Here is a 23,372-nt window from a genome sequence, read left to right as displayed (position 1 = left end):
ATTCATACCAGGGGATAGGGGAAAGCTGTGCCTATTATCTCTCCCTGGACTAAACCTCTGCCCAGGGACGACCCCTAAAGGTGGGGGCTCCCTGTCCTCGAACCTGGGCTACTCTGGACCTCACACAGTCCCTAACACGGTGGTCCTAAAGGGTGGAAAGGTGAATTAAATGGTGCTAAAGGTGGAAAGATAGAAAAAACAAAAAAACCACATAAAACTACCCTAATGGTTTAGGGCCTATTGGTGAACTATGTATACAACCCTAGTACTGCTAATCAAAGCCAGCCAGGTACACAGTGCATATTCTCATTTCTCGAATTGGTACCACCTTCTCCCCGGGGGGGGGGGGGGGGGGGGGGGACTGGGATAGGAAGATCCTCCAGAAAGAATGTTAATGGATACATCGTTTCCGGTCCCAGTCCCCCCTCTGGATCAATGAGAGACCTACATTTTCCTGTTTTCTCTGAGTGTAAGAATGATGATAGAATCATGGGTGGACCACCGTGTTTGGGCTGTGTGAGGTCCAGAGTAGCCCAGGTTTGAGGACAGGGAGCCCCCACCTTCAGGGGTCGTCCCTTGGATGAGGTTCAGACCAGGGAGAGATAATAGGGACCGCTTTCCCCTATCCCCTGGTATGAATTGAGGTGCGTATTGTGGCAATATATCTGAGTGGACCCTCGTCTTTATTGTCCATGTCTCCAATTATTTTAAGGATTTAAATTAAAGTATACTACTATTAATGGGTTATATGAATTGCTGGACTTGGTCCCAGACCCATTCACTTTCATGTCATTGACATGCACATAGGCCATGTGACTGATGAATGTGACGGCACTGGCCTAGGAAGAGGCTGCAGCGCTCACTTCCTCTTCAAACAGTCGATCGGCGGGATTTTGGGAATCTGACTTTCACCAATCAGATACTGCTTACCTATCCCGAGGATATGCCATAAATATCTTAATCCTGGAATTCCTTTAACCCTCCCACTGATTATCCCAAATGGTGTTCTTTCAGGCAGGAGAGGGCAATACACCGTTCAGAGTTTTGTGGATGCAGAAGGGAAGCCGCTTCTCAGTACTATTTCTTAGGCTGTGATTGTGGCGCCAGCCAAGATACATAGCAAGTTACAGCCCTTAGAATTGTGTCCCAGTAAGAGCTGCATATACTGTATCTGCAGCACTCAATCCTGACCTGATTTCTAAAGGCTGTATCTATCCATTTAGCTCACCTCGCTCTGCAGTCTTGGTCTTGTTTAAAAGCTTATTGCAAAAACAAAAGACAAAGTTAGTCAGCACATCCTGTAAATGGCTGAAAATACAAAAACAAACACAATGCAATAGCACTCTACATACATAAAATATATTTACTAATGTTATATTCACTATATAAAATGAATATGAGGTACTTAGAAAATCTTTCTGGATGGGATACCCCTCCTCGTGCGCCCTCCCCACTTTAGCCGCTGTTATCTCAGCCAGCCTGGAGGAGGAGAAAGGAAGACAGTGGGGGATATGCTGAGAGGCTGGACAGAGCAGAGACATATAGCTTGCTCTCTCTCTGTGTAACTGTACATGGTCCCACAGGAAGGCTAACATGGACTTCTGTGCATGTTATCAATCCCGATTTTATCCATCAATCAGAGATCAAACTTGTTCTCTGATTGTCACATCTAATCCCCCATTTTTGCTAATTAGGCTGTTAAATTACGCCATTGCCTGGATGTTTACCAGCACCCGAATCACACTGTCGAATAAGCCACACTAAAGCCACACTAAACATTTTTACCCCCCACCCCCCCACACACCAGTAAACTTTCCATGTAAAGCTGTCCTCCTGTCCATACACAATCTTAAGAGTAAAACATACGGAGTGCTACTAAGTTATGACCGTTGGACCGCAGAGGGGGAAACATTTTACTGGTCCTTAAAGGGGTTGTGCATCTGCTCTGCTTTTGTGATGTGACCATTTGATATGAAACAAGGGGAGTAGCTCCCCACCGTGGCCAGCAAATGGCAGCAGTGTCAAAACGGAAGTTGATATCCTTGTAGCATAGCGGAGCATTTAAGGCAGGGAAAGAGGGAATGGGCAACCATTTTTTTTTGATGCTAGGATATGCCCCCAATGTCCCACCTCTCGGACCCGTATCTACAGTATACTTAGAATGGAGCCCGCAAAGTCTGATGCACTGTGCATGAGTGGCTGCCCTCCATTCTTTTCTGTGCGAGCTCCGAAAATAGCCAAGCGCTGGGCTATTTCCTTCAGCCCCATATAAGTGAATGGAGAGGTGGCCTCACTTGCGCGGTGCGCCTCCCAAGCATTCCAATGGGACTTCGGAAAATTTCCGGTGCTCCCATAGGAATGAATGGAGGGCGGCCACAAGTGCGCAGTGCACCCTCCGGGATTTTGCGGGCTCCATTCTAAGTATAAGTGCACGTCCCAGATGTGGGACCCACACCTATGAGACATTGGGGGCATATCCTAGTCTGAGGTGGGAATAACCCTTTAATCAAGACTACTGATCTATGGCACCACCATTTGTATACCTGTAGGCTCTGTCATAATTAGTTAAAGGGAATCTGTCACCTATTTTGACCCTATTAAACCGTTAAAATAGCAATGTGCAATAAAGAACATTCCAGTGGCGTAACTACCGGGGAAGCAGGGGAAGCAGCTGCTTCAGGGCCCGGGCTGCCAAGGGGGCCCGGCGCCCCGGCAGCATGTGTGACAGTTTATTTTCAAGTTAGTTAAATATCGATTCTTGTCTTAATGTTCAGGGCCCCTTCACAGCAGCAGCGGCTGACCAGGCCCCCTCGCTAATGTGATCTAATCTTACTGTCTCCTAAAGTCTCCTGATGTGTCTGGGATTCGACAACCTCCAATGTATCAGTGTATCAGAGGCAAAGCATTTACCCTCACAGCCATAAAGGCTGCATTACAACTGATTGAAAAAATATGAGACTTCTACTGTTATAGCTGGCTAATTGTACATCTATACACATGACAGTTGCCCCAACACACCCAGCACTGCTATATCTCTATATGACAACTGTCCCAGCACACTCAGCTCTGCTATATCTCTATATATGAGCAGCTGTCATGTGTATAGATGTACACTTAGCCAGCTATAACAGTAGAAGTCTCATATTTTTTCAGTCAGCAGCAAGGCAGATCTTATGGTCTTTTGGTTAAGTGCTTTGCTTCTGATACAGAAGGTCGTGGGTTCAAATCCCAGCAGAAACTTTTCTGAAATACAGGCACTGACTCCATATATGGACATACAGGGCGGGACACAGGAAGAGGCTGCATCGCATCGCTGACATGGAGGTAAGTAGAAGTGTTTATTATTATTTTTTAATACCCGACTGTTACTGCCATGGGGGGAGCGGGAGGCACTTGATACTGGCACATGGGGGGAGGGGGCTTGGCACCTGATACTGGCACATGGGGGGGGAGAGAGGCACCTGATACTGGCACATGGGGGGGGTTGGCACCTGATACTGGCACCTGGGGAGGGGGGGTTGGCACCTGATACTGGCACATGGGGGGGAGAGGCACCTGATACTGGCACATGTGGGGAGGGGGTTGGCACCTGATACTGGCACCTGGGGGGGGTTGGCATCTGATACTGGCACATGGGAGGGGGGGAGAGAGGCACCTGATACTGGCACATGGGGGGAGGGGGGTTGGCACCTGATACTGGCACCTGGGGAGGGGGGGTTGGCACCTGATACTGGCACTTTTTTTGGGGGGGAGATGGCACTATGATACTGGGACATCGGAAGAAGAGAGAGGCAATTGATACTGGCACATGGGGGGTTTGGCAATATGATACTTGCACATGGGGGGTGGGAAGGAGACAGGCAGTTGATACTGGCACATTGGGGGGGGAGATGGCACTATGATACTGGGACATGGGGGGGCTGAGAGAGGCACTTGATACTGGCATGTGGGGGGGGGGTTGGCACTTGATACTGGCACATGGGTGGGTTTGGCACTATGATACTGGCACATGGGGGGAGGCACTTGATACTGCCACTTTTTTGGGGGGGGAGATGGCACTATGATACTGGGACATGGAGGGGAAGAGAGAAGCACTTGATACTGGCACATGGGGGGTTTGGCACTATGATACTGGCACATGGGGGTGGGAAGGAGAGAGGCACTTGATACTGGCACATTGGGGGGGGGGAGATGGCACTATGATACTGGGACATGTGGGGGGGAGGAGAGAGGCACTTGATACTGGCACATGATGAGGGGGCATCTATGGGGACACTTACTGGCACATTATTGGGGGGCATTATGGGGGACACTAGGCCGGCAGCCTATCAGAGGCCGGACACTGAGGGGCATCTACTGGGGCACTATATATGGGGCATTTTATACTGGTACATTATGGGGGGCACTAGCAGGAAGGGGGGAGAGGAGCACTATGGGGGAATTTACTGGGTGCACTATATAGGGGTATTTTATACTGGGACATTATGGGGGCACTATGGGGACATTAGCTCAACTGGGGGCATTACAAGGGGGTATTTTTGCACTGTCACATTATAAGGAGAATTATTACTACTGGGGGGGGGGGCATTATAGTGGGCTTTATTACTCCCCCATGGTATGACCCCCTAGTAGCAGCACCAGCCTCGCCCTGCTCTGCTATCCCTCTGCCCCTTCTCCAAATCCTTATTATGAAATCTTTCTCATTAGGATAAAGCACAACATCAGCTCCGACGAGCCCCCGGCCAAGTGTTGAAGTGGTGTCCGAGATCCCCAAGGGTCAAGTAACTGTAAGTTTTCATATGAAATATGTTTATGTTATACACATATAGCATCCACTGTGCCACACAATATACAGTATACCGCTACACTGTGCCAAAGGAGTGGGGTTTACACAGGAGGAGGGAGGTGCAAAGCGTGCTGGAGGGGCCCTTACAAATATTTGCTGTGGGGCCCAGTCACTTCTAGTTACGCCCCTGGAACCTTCTTACCTACATGTGTCTTCTTTCTTTTATTCAACTTTTCATTCTTATAAAAAAGCGATTTTTCTGATATGTAAATGAGGTTCCAAGGTGCCCAGAGGGGCGTTATTACTCTGCTCTGGTGCCCAGTAACGCCCCCCCTGCAGTGCCCAGCCCGCCTTTCTTCCAAGCCCAGCACACCTCCTCATAAATAAATGTACTCCCACATCAGAGCCGAACGGCGCCGCCCCCTCCCCACTACGTCATTTAATTTATTCACTTCATCTGGCGTTCCTTCCTCCTCTCTTGGCCTACGGCGCTGCCCCCTCCCATTACGTCACATGTATTCATAGCACCGGCCCTCCCTTCCTCCTCTCCTGCCTCAGAGGCAACAGCGGTCGGATTATGTCACTGGGCTCGGCGCATGGCCAGTGACAATATTGAGGCTGTTGCCCTCTGGAACAGGACAATCGTGCAGGCGCAGGCACTCAGCGATACTGCGCCTGTGCGGGATTTCTGAGGACAGGAGAGGAGGAAGGGAGGGCAGTATGTGGGAGGACATTTATTTATGAGGAGGCGTGCTGGGCTTGGAAGAAAGGCGGGCTGGGCACTGCAGGGGGGCGTTACTGGGCACCAGAGCAGAGTAATAACTCACCTCTGGGCTCCTTGGAACCTCATTTACATATCAGAAAAATCGCTTTTTTATAAGAATGAAAAGTTGAATAAAAGAAAGAAGACACATGTAGGTAAGAAGGTTCTTTATTGCACATTGCTATTTTAACGGTTTAATAGGGTCAAAATAGGTGACAGATTCCCTTTAAGTCCTGAGTGATCGCAGAGTAACGTTGTAGGCTGCAAGCAGAGGTATTATCGTTTGCACAGTCCCCCTTGAACTCATCCATCTCATGTCTTTTACTTATTCCAACATATCTTCAAACGAGGCGCAGGTTCCTCAGGATGAGGCATACTTTGTACATGTAAGTTGATATTATGCGGACAAGCTGTCAAGGTAATAAATGTGCGTCTACGGCTGACTAGTTTATCTTGTGACCCCGGGGGCATTGCTCTTGAAGTTCTCATTCGTACAATGTCATTTTTGCAAGTATAACCCCTATCTGTTTACCCTCATCCCGTCCCTTTTTAAGGTGCACTGAGGGAAGTCCTCCATCGTCAGTTTAAGCATTCCCTATTAGAATTGCTATCGATCACGTCATCATTATTATACATCGCAAAATGCAAAATGCCACGGATGTCACCATTCATTGTCTGTTTAGAATGCCAATCACCCCGCTGTTCCCATAATGACTGGATTGCTAACGCGTTTTGATTCATCGCTATTCGCAGCGTATGTTGTTGCCATAGCAATCTGGGTCAACGCAACCCGACAGCTGGTACCTGTGTCTGTGTGATGAGATTATGATTGAAACATTTCCAATCAGATTTGTTTATCTGAAACATTACGAGACGGCACAAGCGCCTTGGCTTCATTGAAGAAATTAACCACCAGGATCTTCTAACAGAAGTTATCCAGCAGCCTCGGCTCCTCTGTTACCCAAGTTACTGGAAGCAATTGAGTTGTGAAAACATAAGTCGTATACTAGTGACTCATGGCGGTCCCCAGATGACGGTGTCTCATGCATATGTCATTATTTCCCTGGATGATGCTGCAGACGTAGAAACAATTTAAATACATTACGGCCTTGAATCAGAGTTAATTTGGTATCAAAAGCCTGAAGTTTCAAAAAAGATGAACACATGAGTCGCGACAGGAAGGAGTTTGATCCATTGCCCATCAGTCAGTCTGTGGCATCGCCATTTGGTATTATTGCCTCAATATATGCATAGCCTTATTTCCAATAAAATAATCACTAGATGACAGGCCTTATTTCTAATTTAAAGGGTCCCATGAATAAAAAAAATATATATCTGGAGTAATGCGCACCTTTATTTCATCTATATCAGTGCAAGAAACCCTGCTCTCCAGTGTAATTTTCAGCCTTTTAAAAAAAAATTTGCTTCACATTAGCGGCATAGCCTTCCGACAGGCTGCTCCAGCATAGCCTTCCGACAGGCTGCTCCAGCATAGCCTTCCGACAGGCTGCTCCAGCATAGCCTTCCGACAGGCTGCTCCAGCATAGGCTGCCATGAATTGGCCAGACAAAATTCGCTGCGGATCCGGCAGGCTGTAGTGTGAAACTAGCCTTACTTACTTCCCTTTTCCTTTTCTGTGGGTGGGCAGCAGCTCATCACACACCTGCAACCCCAGGAGTGTATAAAGGGGCTGTCCAGTTTTAGGAAAAAAATCTGACAACCCTTTGGATCTGCCTGAAATAAAGAACAAGTAAGTACTTACCTGACAGATCCCACACGGCCGCGCCGGTTCTATTGGCCAGTTCTATTTATTAGATGCAGAGGCGCAGTGGCGTAGCGTGGGTTCACCAGCACCCTGACTGCCACCTGCATAGCCTGTGACACTGACTGTCACTCACTGATAGCCAAGCAGCAGGCAGTGAAGTGCCATGAGAGCCAGGCTATGCAGGTGGCAGTCAGGGTGCTGGTGAAGGATGACCAGAGATAGTACTGCCCAGAGCATGACATCTCTGCCCATCTCGACTATACGCCTCAGGCCAGGGGGACTTAACTTGGTCAGTGTGCTGTGTGAGTAACTGTCTGTGTCACTGACTGTGTCGGACGCATGGGTGTCGCTGAGTCACATACAGGCTGCGCTCGGTCCTGAAGCGGCAGCTATCTTCCCTTAGTTCTTCTTGCTCCGCAGTGTCTGGAAGGTGGGAGGAGACTATATAAGTGCCAGTGAGGACAGCCGTGCGCGCCCTGGTGATTCATCAGGGCGCGCGCTCCTTCGGCCGGGCTGAGAGTTTACTGGTGCTCCTCGCTCACTCTCTGCGCGGTGCAGCAGAGAAGCAGAGCGAACACATTAGTGTTTTTGCGCCAGCGCCCCCCCCTGCAGTCTGGCGCCCGGGGCAACGGGTCCCCCCCCCCATGCTACGCCACTGCAGAGGTGACATCATGTCGACAACACATGATATATTGGTTATGTGTTGTCAAAGTGATGTTACTGCTCCAGCTGGGTAAATAGAGCTCGGTGGGGAGAACCAGAGCGGCAGTGCGGGATCTCTGGCATCTGAAACCGTACAACCCCTTTAACCCCTTCTTCCCCTTATTTCTCCCTTACACAGAGACCCAGCGATTCCAGTAATAATTAGCATTATGGCATACTACCCCCCCCCCCCCCACACACACAATTTTCACCTCCACTGTCTAGAGAGAGATATAGCTATATGCTTCTGAGAATTTGGAAGTTAAATGAATGAATGGTGTCTGGACTACTTCACCGGCTTCACTATGAGATCACTATGCTGGCACTGAGGATAGGCATGACACCAGAGAGTATGTTAGTCCACCAGTGAATAGACCAGAACGACAAACAGCAGGGGGCAGGGGTGCTCCTAGCCTTTCTGCTGCCTGAGGTGAAAATGACATGTTAACTTCATTCTGTGGGTTAGAACAATTATGGCGATGTGATATTTTTTTTTTATGCGTTGCTATAAATACAATAAAAGCATATTTTCTTTAAATTTAAAAGAAAACAACAACAGTTTTTCTGTTGCCCCATTCCAAGTCCCATAACACTTTTACTTTTCCATCCATGTAGCTATATGAGGGCTTTCTTTTGCTGCATGACCTGTACTTTTTATTGGTGTCATTTTCTGGGTACGTAAATTTATATTTTTGTTAAGTGTTTACTATAAAACCCATGATGGGTTGTTCAGATTTTGGTTATACAAATTTTATATACTAAAGTTTTTTCCTCCCATAATGAAATGTGTTTCTTTGTAAAATGAAAAAAAAAATAATTCACTTGTATTTTTTTTTTTATACATAATTTGATCATTGTGGATCTTAACTCCTCGGACTCCCACTGATCATAAGAACCAGAGTAAATGGAGCAATAGTCCTACGTGCACGCTGTCATTCTATTCAGCTCTATGGAACTGATGAATTACAGCCCTCGGCTATTTCCGACAGTCCCTTACTGATGAGCGGAGTGGCACTGCCTGACGGTTGCATCTTTCACTCTGGGGAGTCAAGGAGCCTATTCTTGGAATGGACCACCACCGATCAGAGTCTTATCATCGATCCGGATAAATCCTTCTGCTGGACAACACCTAACCAGTAGAGAGGTACGGCACTGGTTTTGGAATAAAATAGCCATGTTTTTCTTATACAATACAAGACGTATAATGAACCATATTGGGAGTTGTACTCCAAAATTAGCCTCTCTACCTGAATCTGCCAGATGTAATATAATTATGTTGAGAATGTTTCGCGTTCTTTGGAGATAAATGGCCTTAAAACCGATGTCCTTTTAGTTATTAATGAAATGAATGCTGCCATTTTCTGCTTGACTACCATGTAATAGAAATCCACATTGGTTTGTACAATGGCAAAACAATCACTCTGGGAGGTGATGCAATGCATTTAACAATTTGCAAGGCTACATTTCACTAAGCATTTGCTATTTTAGAGGTCACTCTGTGCGCATGTTGGAAAGAGCACGCCAGGGATTGCATGCTCCGTTCATACATCAATTTTTTTCCGTTGACAGGCACCGCGCATCCTTCACTACTGCGGACGTTTGTAAACCAGGGTCGGATCATACTGTAACTCCCATCCACATACACTGCGGACATTAATCCCATACTCGAGATCTTCATACCATTGAGATTTACATCAAATAAAAATACTGTATGGCATGGTTATCATGTAGCATTGTGGGCCAAGGTTATGGAGTATCTTGGACCCTGTAGTATCCTGTATTATGGACCCTGTATTATCCAGATTTATGGTATGGTGAACGCAGTAGTATCAAGAACCAATGTACCATCATGAACCAAGGTCATGCAATCTCCTCAATCAAGGTCATGTCATTTTAAGAAACACGTCATATTGTGACCCATGATTTAGTATATTGAGTAATGGTTATGCATGGTCATAAATCCTATAATAACATAAATCAAGATCATGAACATTGTAGTAAGATAAGTCATGGAGATTAATAGACTAATAGGATGTGGTACCACAGACCATGTATTAGAATTAATGAAGGTCATGTCATATCATAAACCCTCCATTATGATGGTCCAGGGTCATGTTTTATAAAAAAAATACTATGTAGTATCATATGTAGTCCTTAGTGATTCCTCTTGGCTGGGAAGTAATACCAAAGGGCACAAATTATAACTAGTCAGTGTAGTGGGAAAAGGTTAATGGGGTTTTGCAGTACGTTTATGATAGGACATCAATATCTGAACGGCAGGGCTACAACACTTCGCACCCCTGCCGGTCGGCTTTACTGCACTAGTGCTGGCACTCGAACCACACAGCTCCATCCAATGTGTGGTGGACTGGTTACTGAAGTGTTGCTCCCACTGAAGTGACTACTGCCATTACCAGCTCTGTCCACTACAGAACAGCTGATAGGGGTGTCGGGAGTCGGACCCTTGATGATCACATATTGAAGTCATGTGCTGAGGATAAGACACCTGTATAAAACTATCTGAAAACTCATTTGACGTTTCATCCTCTTTGCCCTTCTGACTGAAAAATATTTATCACTAGTGTACCAGATTCACTACATTAGAGCCTCTTACTATTGCCCTAAATCAGTGGGTATCAACGATGACTAAAGAGTCCTGAAGACCAATTGCCTATCAAATACAATCTACAGCATACATTAGATATATTAACCTGCGATGTTGTCGAAATATGAGCCCAATCAATTTTCTTTTACACCTCATACCTTGACCGTGCCCTGTTCTTCCCGTGAAGATGGATGTGCCTAAAACCATTCTGTTCTCCATTGTTCTCAGAACGCGATCATACATTGCCAGAACATATCTGATTGCAAATCTGCCTCTCATCTACCATGTGCCATATGTAATACTGGTTTCTTCTTATTTGACAGAGGGACCCTTGAGCCCCTCACAGCCAGGCAGGACTGCTACCTCTGTACCCACTGCCCCTGTTTATTGAGCTGTTTATGCAGTGAGCCCATGAGGTGCCAGAGTGAAGGATGGGAGTGGTAGTGGCTCTGGCTGTCCCGGTCAATCACAGTGGCCGCCCTCACCCCATCACTCCTTAGGACCATTCAGTTAAAGGAGGGGGCACCCTTTCTACCCTCAGGACACAATCTAATTCTGAGGCTCCTGCCTGATGGTAGTTGGGGTGCCCTTGATGTTAGGTATTTGGGTGGGTGCAAGGCAGGGCGTGTAGAAAAAAATGGCTAGCGTATGGTGTAGGAGTCCGAAAACCAAGCCAGTGGTAGAATAGTAAATGTCTCTAAATAAGTCTTTACTGTAGTACAAAACAGGAGTTGTAGTACATCCAACTATAACAGTCATAATTCCAACAGTACACAATGAGCAGTGTTTAGGCATGGATGGGAGTGTCACGCCTTGCCCTGTGAATGTGCGGAGATCTGTCAGACTGGCTGCACATGTCTGACTCCTCTCTTTGCTTTGGTTTGAGTTGAGCTGGATCCACCTTCCCTTAGGTGTACTGGGTTGATTGTTAGCGAGGCTATTTATTCCTCTTCCTCCCAGTGGCCTGTGTGGGTTATAGTTCATTCCTGCGGCCTTTGGATGTGTTGTGGATCGTCTGCTCCAGCTCAGCTCAAGATAAGTCCTCTCTGTTTCTTCCCTTGGTGTCTTTTATCTAGGCCTCTAGGGAGACGCTTGCTTCCTCCTGTTTGAAGAATCAGGTCACCTCTTCCCTTTGCCCTACTGCTCAGGGTTTTCCCAGGGTGTATAGACTTAGGCACGAGGGCATGTGCATATCCACCATTAGGGTATGCACATGTGCACATCAGTATACAGAAAGCCTTAGGGATTGCTAGGAGGTGACCCTTTTCTCCCTAGCTTTTGGGCCTAGTCAATTGTTCTGTTTGTTTTCCCTGTGTTTGGTTATTTCCCTGCTTACCTACCTACCGTGACATTATAACCCCCCATAAAACTGTCATTTCCCTGCTGTTCACAAAATGGAGGCTTTAGATGCTTTGGTTGATCGCATACAGGGATTATGGCTGGAGGTTGCTGACCTCCGCAGTTCTGTTCCACAGTGTCAGAATGCTCTGGCGTCTGGCGCCGTTGGAGGAAATCAGGTCTGCTTTGAGCCTAAAGTCGCTCTCCTTGATAGGTTCTCAGGGGGTGGTGATGACTTTATTCGGTTCACGGAGTCCTGCAGGTTGTATTTTCATCTGTGGCCAATTTCATCTGGTGACTAGAACCAACGAGTGGGGATCATTATATCTCTGCTCAAAGGGGATGCGCAGACCTGGGCTTTTTCTCTGTTGACCGATTCACCATCCCTCCAGTCGGTGGGTCGTTTTCAGAGTCTTGGGCTTGATTTATTATGACCCAGACCGGGTCTCCATGGCTGAATCTAAGTTGCGCAGTTTGTTACAGGGAGAACGTACTGCGGAGTCATATTGTACAGAATTTAGAAGATGGGCAACTGACTCGGGGTGGAATAATCCTACACTCCAGAGTCAGTTTTGTCAGGGGCTATCTGAGAGGTTGAAAGATGCCCTTGCTTTTCATGAATATCCCGATTCATTGGAGACTGCCATGTCTTTGGCAGTGCGGCTTGATAGACGTCTTAGAGAGAGGTACTGTATAAGATTCCTCTCGAGCAGGAGGTCCCGTCTGAAAGTGGATCCGTCCCACCTATTCCCCGGGGAAATATGACATTTGAATCTGGGGCAGGAGAGGAGCCTATGCAGTTGGGCCAGGTTTCCTTTCGCTCAGGTGATAGGAATTTTAGGAAGCTGAATAAGCTATGTTACTACTGTGGTAAAAAAAAGGTCATTTTGTTTATGCATTTCCTTTTGTTAAACCTGAAAAGGGTAATGAAAAACTACGGAGGTATTCACTTAAAGAGAAAAAAAAGACTTCCCTGACTCCTGGTAGTGTGAATGGGGAGTCTGAGCAAGCAAATATGCATTCTCCCTGCAATACTCGTTTCCTCCTGCCTGCCATGGTGGCGCTAGACTCAGGAAATTTTGATTTTGAGGTATTTGTTTACAGTGGTCCGGGGGTAAACCTTATTGAGTTTCATTTTCTCCAAAATATTGGTTTTAGAACTAGCACATTAGAAAAGGTAATACCAGTGTTTTCTATTGATTCCTCCCCTCTCTCACAAAAGAGTCTTACTCATATCGTTCATGACATTCAGTTAAGGGTGGGTGATTCACATGTTGAGTCAATTTCTTGTTTTGTTATGAAGGGCTTGCCTGCTCTGATGGTTCTGGGTTTACCATGGTTGATAAAGCATAACCCTACTATTGACTGGCAAACAAGACAAATCAGTAGCTGGAGTGAATTTTGTACGGACAACTGTCTCTGTGCTTCTATCACCGTGTCTACGGTCCTACCTCAGTTTCTCTCTGATTTTGCAGACGTATTCTCGGAGGGTGGAGCTCAGGAGCTGATCCCCCATCGAGAATATGATTGTCCGGTCAATCTCATCCCTGGAGCTAAACTGCCAAAATCTCGGCTATACAACCTTTCCCAACCCGAAAGAGAGGCTATGCGGAAGTATATTGCCGAGAGTTTGGCAAAAAGACATATTAGGCCATCTAAGTCCCCTGTGGCCGCCGGCTTCTTTTGCGTAAAAAAGAAAGACAGATCACTTAGACCGTGTTTAGATTTCCGGGAATTGAATCTCATTACGGTCCGTGATCCGTATCCCCTTCCTTTGATTTCTGATCTATTTGATCAAATTGTTGGAGCCAAGGTGTTCTCCAAGTTGAATTTAAGAGGAGCCTATAATTTGATCAGAATAAAGGAAGGAAATGAGTGGAAAACGGCCTTCAATACACCCGAAGGTCATTTCGAGAATCTTGTCATGCCCTTTGGTTTGACTAATGCGCCAGCGGTCTTTCAGCGATTTGTCAATGATATTTTCCATCATTTAGTGGGAAGGTTTATTGTTATTTACCTTGATGACATACTAATTTACTCACCCGATTTGGAGACCCATCAGGTGTTGTCGATCCTTCGAAAGAATAAATTGTATGCAAAATTGGAAAAATGTGTATTTGCTGTCCAGGAGCTACCGTTTTTGGGATACCTTCTTTCTGACTCTGGTTTTCGTATGGACCCCAAAAAGGTCCGGGCAGTACTGGAATGCGACCGGCCTGAGAATCAGAAAGCTCTGATGCGGTTTTTGGGTTTTACCAATTACTACAGAAAATTAATCTTGAATTATTCCACCATTGTAAAACCTTTGACAGATATGACTAAAAAAGGCGCCGACTTCTCTGTCTAGTCGGATGAAGCATTACAGGTCTTTTCTGATATTAAGAAATGTTTTGCGTCTGCTGCCATTCTGATGCAACCTGATGTGTCTCAACCGTTCGTCGTGGAGGTTGATGCATCAGAAGTGGGGGTCAGAGCAGTTTTTTCACAGGGTCCATCCCCTAGCAAATGGCATCCATGTGCTTTTTTCTCCAAAAAACTCTCTGCCGCTGAAAGAAATTATGATGTAGGAGATAGAGAATTACTGGCCATTAAATTGGCCTTTGAAGAATGGCGTCATTGGTTGGAAGGGGCTACTCATCCTATTACGGTATATACTGACCACAAGAATTTGGCTTACCTGCAGTCTGCTAAGCGCCTGAATCCTAGACAGGCTAGGTGGTCACTGTTTTTTACTAGTTTCAATTTTGTGGTCACCTTTCGCCCTGGGGTTAAAAACGTCAAGGCAGATGCGTTGTCACATAGTTTTCCTGGGGGGAGTGATTCGGAGGATCCCGCTCCGATTTTGGCTGATGGGGTGGTGGTTTCCGCTCTGTACCCTGAGTTGGAGGTGTTGGGGGCCCAGGAGGAGGCTCCTAATTCCTGTCCTCCAGACAAGTTATTTGTTCCTGCTGAACTGCGATACAAGGTGTTCAAGGAACATCATGATACGGTCCTTGCGGGACATCCTGGAAGCAAATCCACCATAGATCTTATTTCCCGGAGATTCTGGTGGCCAGGGTTGCGCAAGGGTTTGGAGGGTTATGTGGCAGCTTCTGAGACCTGTGCACGTGCGAAGGTGGCTCACACTCGGCCTTCAGGATCCCTTCTTCCTTTGTCCATCCCGTCTCATCCTTGGACGCATTTGTCCATGGACTTTATTACCGATTTACTGAGTTCCTCTGGGAAAACTGTGATTTTGGTGGTAGTGGACTGCTTCAGTAAGATGGCCCACTTTGTACCGTTACCTATCTTGCCCAATGCCAAAACTCTCGCTCAGGTTTTTATCGATAACATTGTAAAAGTACATGGCATTCCCTCTGATGTGGTGTCTGATAGGGGGACGCAATTTGTTTCCAGATTTTGGAGGGCGTTTTGCTATCGTCTGGGAATTCAACTGTCTTTCTCTTTGGCTTTTCATCCGCAGTCGAATGGTCAGACAGAGCGTACTAACCAAAACCTGGAGACCTATTTGAGGTGTTTTGTTGCCGAGAACCAGGATGACTGGTCCTCGTTCTTGTCTCTAGCCGAATTTGCCTTGAATAACCGTAGACAGGAGTCCACTGATAAGTCGCCTTTTTTTGGCGCATATGGTTTTCACCCTCAGTTTGGTACTTTTTCTGGGACTGGATCTTCGGGAATGCCAGAAGAGGAGAGATTCTCTTCTGCCTTGTCATCTAGCTGGCGGAAGATCCAAGTTAATTTGGAAAAGATGGGTGAAAGATATAAACGGATGGCTGACAAGAGACGTATGACTGGTCCGGACCTGTGTGTGGGTGATTCGGTATGGTTGTCCACTAAACATTAAGCTCATGGTACCATCTTTGAAACTGGGTCCAAGATTTATTGGCCCTTACAAAATCTCTGCTGCGGTCAACTCGGTGGCGTTTCATCTGGATCTTCCGCAGACCTGGAAGATCCATAATGTGTTTCACAGGGCTTTACTGAAGAAATATGTGGAACCTGTGAAACCATCTCCATCGCCACCTTCCCCTGTCCTGGTGGATGGCAATTTAGAGTTTGAGATCTCTAGGATTCTCAACTCACGTGTTCTTCGGGGTTCCCTCCAGTACCTAGTGCACTGGAAGGGATATGGTCCTGAGGAAAGAATGTGGATTCCGGCTTCTGATGTTAGTGCTAGCAGCCTGGTGAGGGCCTTTCACAAGGCACACCCGTATTCATGTGCACATCAGTATAGGGAAAGCTTTGGGGATCGCTAGGAGGTGACCCTTTTCTCCCTAGCTTTTGGGCCTAGTCAATTGTTCTGTTTGTTTTCCCTGTGTTTGGTTATTTCCCTGCTTACCTACCTACCGTGACAGTGAGTTATGGCTTTCTTTTCTATCTTCCTAAAGTCTCTCACAGTAGAACCTATGACTGGCAACAGTACCTTGTCAATAATGGCTGTAATGTCCACTGAGGGATATAGGGTTTAAAGGCACATTTTTCCAAGACGAATCAGGGGGTACTACTATTGTATCCTTAATCGCTGCATTTTCTATATGTTTTATATGCAATCTGTTATATATTTTGCACGCACCATGTCATTTTCTTCAGCAGGGGAGGTACTGGTTGGCAATGGCTGGCTGTAACAGGCTTAAGCCCCCTGTTCCACCCCTACTGGTAGAGTGGGCTAATCTGACTTCCTGCTAGAAGGGGGATAACTAGAGTAGTTGTTCATTCTAAGGAGTACTAGGTGGAGAGAGGATGTGAGAGGTACTGTACTGATATTGGGGGAGCTGGGAAGTAGCTTGTAGAGCACCAACTACCATGAACCGTATCAAGGGTCAGGATCCAAATTATTTTTTTCCTGCCAGAAAGACATGTTCTGATTACATCCTCAAGTAAAGCCTTGAGATTCCAAATTGCAGAGTGATCAGCGAGATACAGCACTTTCAGACTCTGGGTTATGTCAGGGATAACAGCTCAGACACCATCACCTACCAGGCAAGTACTAGTTCAGTATCATCTAAGTGCAAAAAAAAAAAGGAAGTTATCTAACCTGCCACCATACCTCCTCAACTGGTGTCAGAGAAGAACAGCCTGCTGCTGCTGTATGTATTTCAAGTTCTTTGTTGAACTTAGTAAAAAGGACTTTGTTACTTTCAACTTTGGCCTCTTTCTTCAGTACTTTACTTTCATTGCAATGGCCCCAGGTCGGATGGCCAGAGGTAGGACACTATAACACTACATTAGGGTCACTACCACTCCCGTTCTCTACACCAGCTTCCATGGGGGCTCACCTCAGAAGGGTATTTTAATGGCATCCCTCACAGCAGTAAGGTCTGAATGGTGCAGACCTTACCGCTGTGAGGTCTGTAATCTGTAGTCGCAAATTACCTTACTGATTCCTATGCTTGGCCATGCAGATTCTAAGTTCTTCATTTATCGCTTTCTGTGTATCTTGCAGAGATCTGTTAGTCTCTGTAGCTTTCTTGGGCCCCAGAAGAGGCAACAGCTTCATTCCTTTCTGAATTCTCACTAAGCACTGACTAACTTAGCTTAGGAAAGATCTTAGATCCCTACCCAACCACTTGAAATTGGACCTAGCCAGGGCTATTAACCATGGCTATGCAATCCATACACAGCTATACCAGATGTAACGGATCTCCTGGCACCCCGACTGGGTGCCTCCGTTGATGGATGCTCCTAATGCTTCCCGAGGACTCCAAGCACTCCACTTGACACTGTAAGCACTGCCAACCCCACGAACCACCACAGCTTGGTTGGGATCTCACCCACCCTGGGCCCAAGACAAGGATCCAGATTCTAGTGGGTAGAACCATGTTGTAATACCAGGGGAGTATAATACCGATAGCAATCCCCAGAGTAAATATAGCTCTTACCCCCACACATGAGATGAGACTCTATGTTGAGTGTAAAACAGGCACTGACTTTATTGAAGACCAACTCAGTATATATATTGTAACATTTTTGGCTCTATACACCACCACAATGGATTTGAAATGAAACTAACAAGATGTGCTTTAACTGCTTTAACATGGTGATGGGGACGCTTCAAGTTAAAATATACAATCGGATTGGAGAAAACTCTGATCCGATGGTATATTAATATTACCCGAACACCGAACCAGAACTTTTACTGAAATGTTCGGGTTCGGGTGCCGAACACCGTAAAGTTCGGTACGAACCCGAACTTTACAGTTCGGGTTCGCTCAACCCTATTCACCACAAGATGTAAACCATTGGTGAGCCTCAAAAACAGGAAGGCCAGATTAGAGTTTGCCAAACGACATGTAAAAAAGCCTTCACAGTTCTGGAACAACATTCTATGGACAGATGAGACCAAGATCAACTTGTACCAGAGTTATGGGAAGAGAAGAGTATGGAGAAGGAAAGGTACTGCTCATGATCCTAAGCATACCACCTCATCAGTGAAGCATGGTGGTGGTAGTGTCATGGCGTGGGCATGTATGGCTGCCAATAGAACTGGTTCTCTTGTATTTATTGATGATGTGACTGCTGACAAAAGCAGCAGGATGAAATACTGAAGTGTTTCGGGCAATATTATCTGCTCATATTCAGCCAAATGCTTCAGACTCATTGGACGGCGCTTCACAGTGCAGATGGACAATGACCCAAAGCATACTGCAAAAGCAACCAAAGAGTTTTTTAAGGGAAAGAAGTGGGATGTTATGCAAAGGCCAAGTCAATCACCTGACCTGAATCCGATTGAGCATGCATTTCACTTGCTGAAGACAAAACTGAAGGGAAAATGCCCCAAGAACAAGCAGGAACTGAAGACAGTTGCAGTAGAGGCCTGGCAGAGCATCACCAGGGATGAAACCCAGCATCTGGTGATGTCTATGTAATTTTTATGATTATTATTCTGTCCCATTACTTTTGGTTCCTTAACTAAACTGTTGTAATTCCTACACCGTTCACCTGATTTGGATGTGAATACCCTCAAATTAAAGCTGACATTCTGCAGTTAAAGCAGATCTTGTTTGTTTCATTTCAAATCCATTGTGGTAGTGTATAGAGCCAAAAATGTTAGAATTGTGTTGATGTCCCAATATTTATGGACCTGACTGTAAATCAATCAACCATGAACAACATGCAAACAGACATCTTCCCCCACTCCCTAATGAATGAATAGGGAGAGAGGAGACACATGTGATGGGATTTTCTCCTCAGTGTATCACAGGGTGAACTACTCATCTACACCGGAGTCGGCTACTCCTAGAGTCAGCTATCTTAATCCCATCACTAACACAATCAGTGGGAGTCTCAGTCTTTGTGTTGCTGGATTCACACCCTGCACCTTTAGTGGGAAATAGGAAATATGTGGCATATAAACTCCACACATAAATCAGGGTTGATAGTTCCTTGTAACCCCAAAGGTCTGAGGGGGTCTCCATAGTTCTGGGTCCATAGTCCATAGGAAGGAGGCTAGCCCTCAGGCTTCTCCAGCAGCCCCAGTGATGCTTCAGTCCGTCACATTTTTCCCCTCCCAGCAGTAGACTAACCAGGTATCTGACCTCCTGTCAGTCGGTGCCTGAGTTAGTCGAGTAGCCCACCCATTAACAAACACTGGTCCTGTTGAACTCTGGGGCCTGGCTCTGTTCTGTATGTCCCCATCTGTTGAGTGGGCGTCTGTTGCTCCTTGCTGCATTGTTGCTCTCTAGCTTGGAGCTGTGTGTACTTGGTGGGCAGAGGCCAACTGCTCTCTGCCCGGATGCCAGCTTTTCCACTGGGATGGGGTCAGTGGGTATTGCTGTCTCCTCCAATACCCCCAGGACCCGGTAGAGCAGCTGCTGCTGAGGAGTAGGACCAACTGTCCTCCCTCCTGATACTTCTAACTTGAGTTGGGTATCTCGGCCGGCTGCCCAGCATCTCTAAAGGGATGGTAGAGAGACCTTGGTCCCATCTCCACCTGCCATATGGGGTTCCCCCCAGGACAAGTCTATGAGGTCCCTCTGCAATTGAGAAGAGGGACCAGCTGTCTCCTCTTCCGGTATTTTAGACTGCCACTGGGGAAAGAGACCGGTTGTCTGCTCTCCCAATAACATGCTTGGCCACTGGGGAGTAGGACTGACTATCCCTACTCTTGGGATCTCTGGCTGTAGTTGTGGGTCTGGGCCGGTTGCCTAGCATCCCTGTAGGGCCGGTGGAGAGACCTCGGTCCCATCTCCACCTGCCATATGGGGTTCCCCCCAGGACCAGTCTATAAGGTCCCTCTGTAATTGAGAAGAGGGACCAGCTTTCTCCTATTCCGGTATTTCAGGCTGCCGCTGGGAAAAGAGACCGGTTGTCTCCTCTCCCTGTAGGGTAAGCTGCCGCTGGGGAGTCAGACTGACTGTCTCGACTCCCGGTAATGCTGCCTGGTGCTGGGTAGTGGGACCAACCGTATCCACTCTCAGTGATGCTTGTTTCTGCTGGGACGAGGGACCTACAATCTCCTCTCCCTGTGATGCTGACTACAACTAGGGAGAGACACTGGTTGTCTGCTCTCCCAATAACATACTTGGCTGCTGGGGAGTAGGACAGACTGTCCCTACTCTCGGGATCTCTGGCCGTAGTTGTGGATTTGGGACGGCTGCCCAGCATCCCTGTAGGGCCGGTGGAGAGACCTCGGTCCCATCTCCACCTGCCATATGGGGTTCCCCCCAGGACCAGTCTATAAGGTCCTCTACCTCCGCAGCTGGTACTGAAGCAGCGGATACTTCTGTCGTGTCTTCCCAGCTGTAGGGTTGTAGGTCTGGGACTGCCACCCAGCTCTCCGGCAGTGTATATTGGGGCCGAATTGAGCTGAGGAAGTATTAGTAATCCTGCTCCAGCTCCCACTCCATTGTCACTAGAGATGCCAGGTCTTGTCTCACCTCTCTCGCTGTAGACCAATCATGCATACCCTCCCTGTAGTCATAGATATCCCAGAATCGGGACTCTCCAGCATCTCCAAACTATGGTACTGTGAAGGTCTCAAACAACAGGCCAGGGCCATCGTAATCCTCACCCTTGGGTCTGTCGTGCTCAGCCATCCAGGGGGAGTGCCGAATCAAGTACCACCAGAGTGCCTGGTAGGTGTCGTCTAGCCATAGCTCCTGTGACGGTCAAGTACACTACACACAGAGGGGGAGGATAGTGACCACTGCGCTCCACCCTTACCCCTGGCCCTGCCTACTTGCCTCGCAAGTCCTAATGACAGGGGACAACTAGATGGCAGTCCCTAACTTAGGATACGTGCCGGGAAGACAGACAAGACAAATAACGGAACGTGAACAGACCGGGTCAATACCTAGAGAGCTACACAGTACTAAGGAATGAGCAGAGAATAGTCAGGGAAAGCCAAGGTCAAATACCAGGAGAGAAACGAAGTACAACAGGAGTCCGCAAAGAATCGTCAGGTGGAAGCCGGGGTCAGGATACCAGGAGAGATGCGCAGTACAGGAGGAGCAGGCAAAGGATCGTCAGGGAACAGGATCAGGTAGTATTCAGTAGTCCAACAAATAGCCAGGAACCTAGAATTAACAGGCAACCTGTGGCCAGCAGGCTGCCTGTATTTATAGTGGGGTCTGAGGGTCATGTGACGTGGCCAGTGTTACATGACCGACAGACAGACAAGTCGAGCACCGAGTGATCAGCTCAGCGCTCAAGGCACGCCTAGGAGCAGGGAGCCTCCCAGCTAGCAAAGCAGCCCTGGGAACGAGGCCAAACACAGATCCTCGCTCCCGAAGTTAAGCAGCAGGTCTGCGGCTGATGGGAGACCGAGTGGGCCTTTGGCACCCCGTGACAGCTCCTTCCATACCAGGCTCTCGAGTTCTGTCACCCACTCATCCAGGGGCTGCTCTCCCAGGAGGGGCATTCACAGGGCCACTTGCATCCGCAACTACTGCTCCTCACTGGGGAGACTCTTGTCCCGCTGACGCTGTACGTCCTCCAGGGCCTCGTGCCAAACGTCCTCCTCGTAGTGGAATGCTGTTTAGGAACTATCTGATTCCATACTGCTGTAGCCAGGGGCGCTGTATGGGTAATAGCGTTGCCCTCAACTTTGTAAATCCACGAACTGTGTCTCCGAGCTGCTTCTCCTCACACTGGACGCCATTCCACTGCTTGCCACCTGACTGGGTACTTCCGTTGATGGATGCTCCTAGTGCTTCCCAATGACTCCAAGCACTCCACTTGACATGTAAGCAGTGCACGGCCGACCCCACGAACCGCCACAGCTTGGTTGGGATCTCGCCATCTTACACCCAACCTGGGCCCAAGACAAGGATCCAGCTTCCAGTGGGTAGAACCGTGTTGTAATCCCTGGGGAGTATAATACTGATAGCAATCCCCAGAGTAAATATAGCTGTTCCCCCCCGCACATGAGATGAGACTCTATGTTGAGGGTAAAACAGGCACTGACTTTATTGAAGACCAACTCAGTATATATACAGTTCAAGAAGTCTAACAACATAAATCAATCCACCATGATCAACATGCAAACAGACATCTTCCCCCACTCCCTAATGAATGAATAGGGAGAGAGGAGACACATGTGATGGGATTATCTCCTGAGTGTATCACAGGGTGAACTACTCATCTACACCGGAGTCGGCTACTCCTAGAGTCAGTTATCTTAATCCCATCACTAACACAATCAGTGGGAGTCTCAGTGCAGAGTTAATCCTTTTTGTGTTGCTGAATTCATACCCTGCACCTTTAGTGGGCAATAGGAAATATGTGGCATATAAACTCCACACATAAATCAGGGTTGATAGTTCCTTGTAACCCCAAAAGGTCTGAGGGGGTCTCCATAGTTCTGGGTCCATAGTCCGTTTGAAGGAGGCTAGCCCTCAGGCTTCTCCAGCAGCCCCAGCGACGGTTCAGTCCGTCACACCAGATATCATACATAACATAGCAATACATTAACATTACATTACATAACATTAAAGAACAAACCATTTTCAGATACTCCCTTCTCCGGGGTACAGCACTTAGTTCTTCTATGTGGTTTTTATTTCTCTAAAGAAAGGTGCATGGTCAGCAAAAGATCTCTTTTTAATTCACTAAACCTCGAAGATTTTGTCTACTTCTTGCTAAAGCGGGTAAAGTCTCTACTAATGAAGTGTTAATCCGCTTTGTATATCATTATTTAATGTCCTATTGTAACCTATATGAAGAATTCTGTATGTATTGCATTTTATAGCCGTCAGTCTCCCAATGCAGTCAACTCGTCCTTTCATTTATAATTTAAGGCGGCAATAGAAGATAAGATATTCAGCACATGATCCATGCTTATTTCTCCAGCTTATTATTCCTCTGTCTTTTAACTCCATAAAAATAATTTATGTGTATGTCCTCCCTTTTCCTGCTAGCAGGCGGTCATCCTTCAGCTTGCTCTTGCTGTGCAACCTCCACCATTTATATTCCA

Source organism: Bufo bufo, chromosome 6 (assembly GCF_905171765.1).
Source record: "Bufo bufo chromosome 6, aBufBuf1.1, whole genome shotgun sequence".
NCBI lineage: Eukaryota > Metazoa > Chordata > Amphibia > Anura > Bufonidae > Bufo > Bufo bufo.
Note: the sequence above shows the minus strand (reverse complement) of the source record.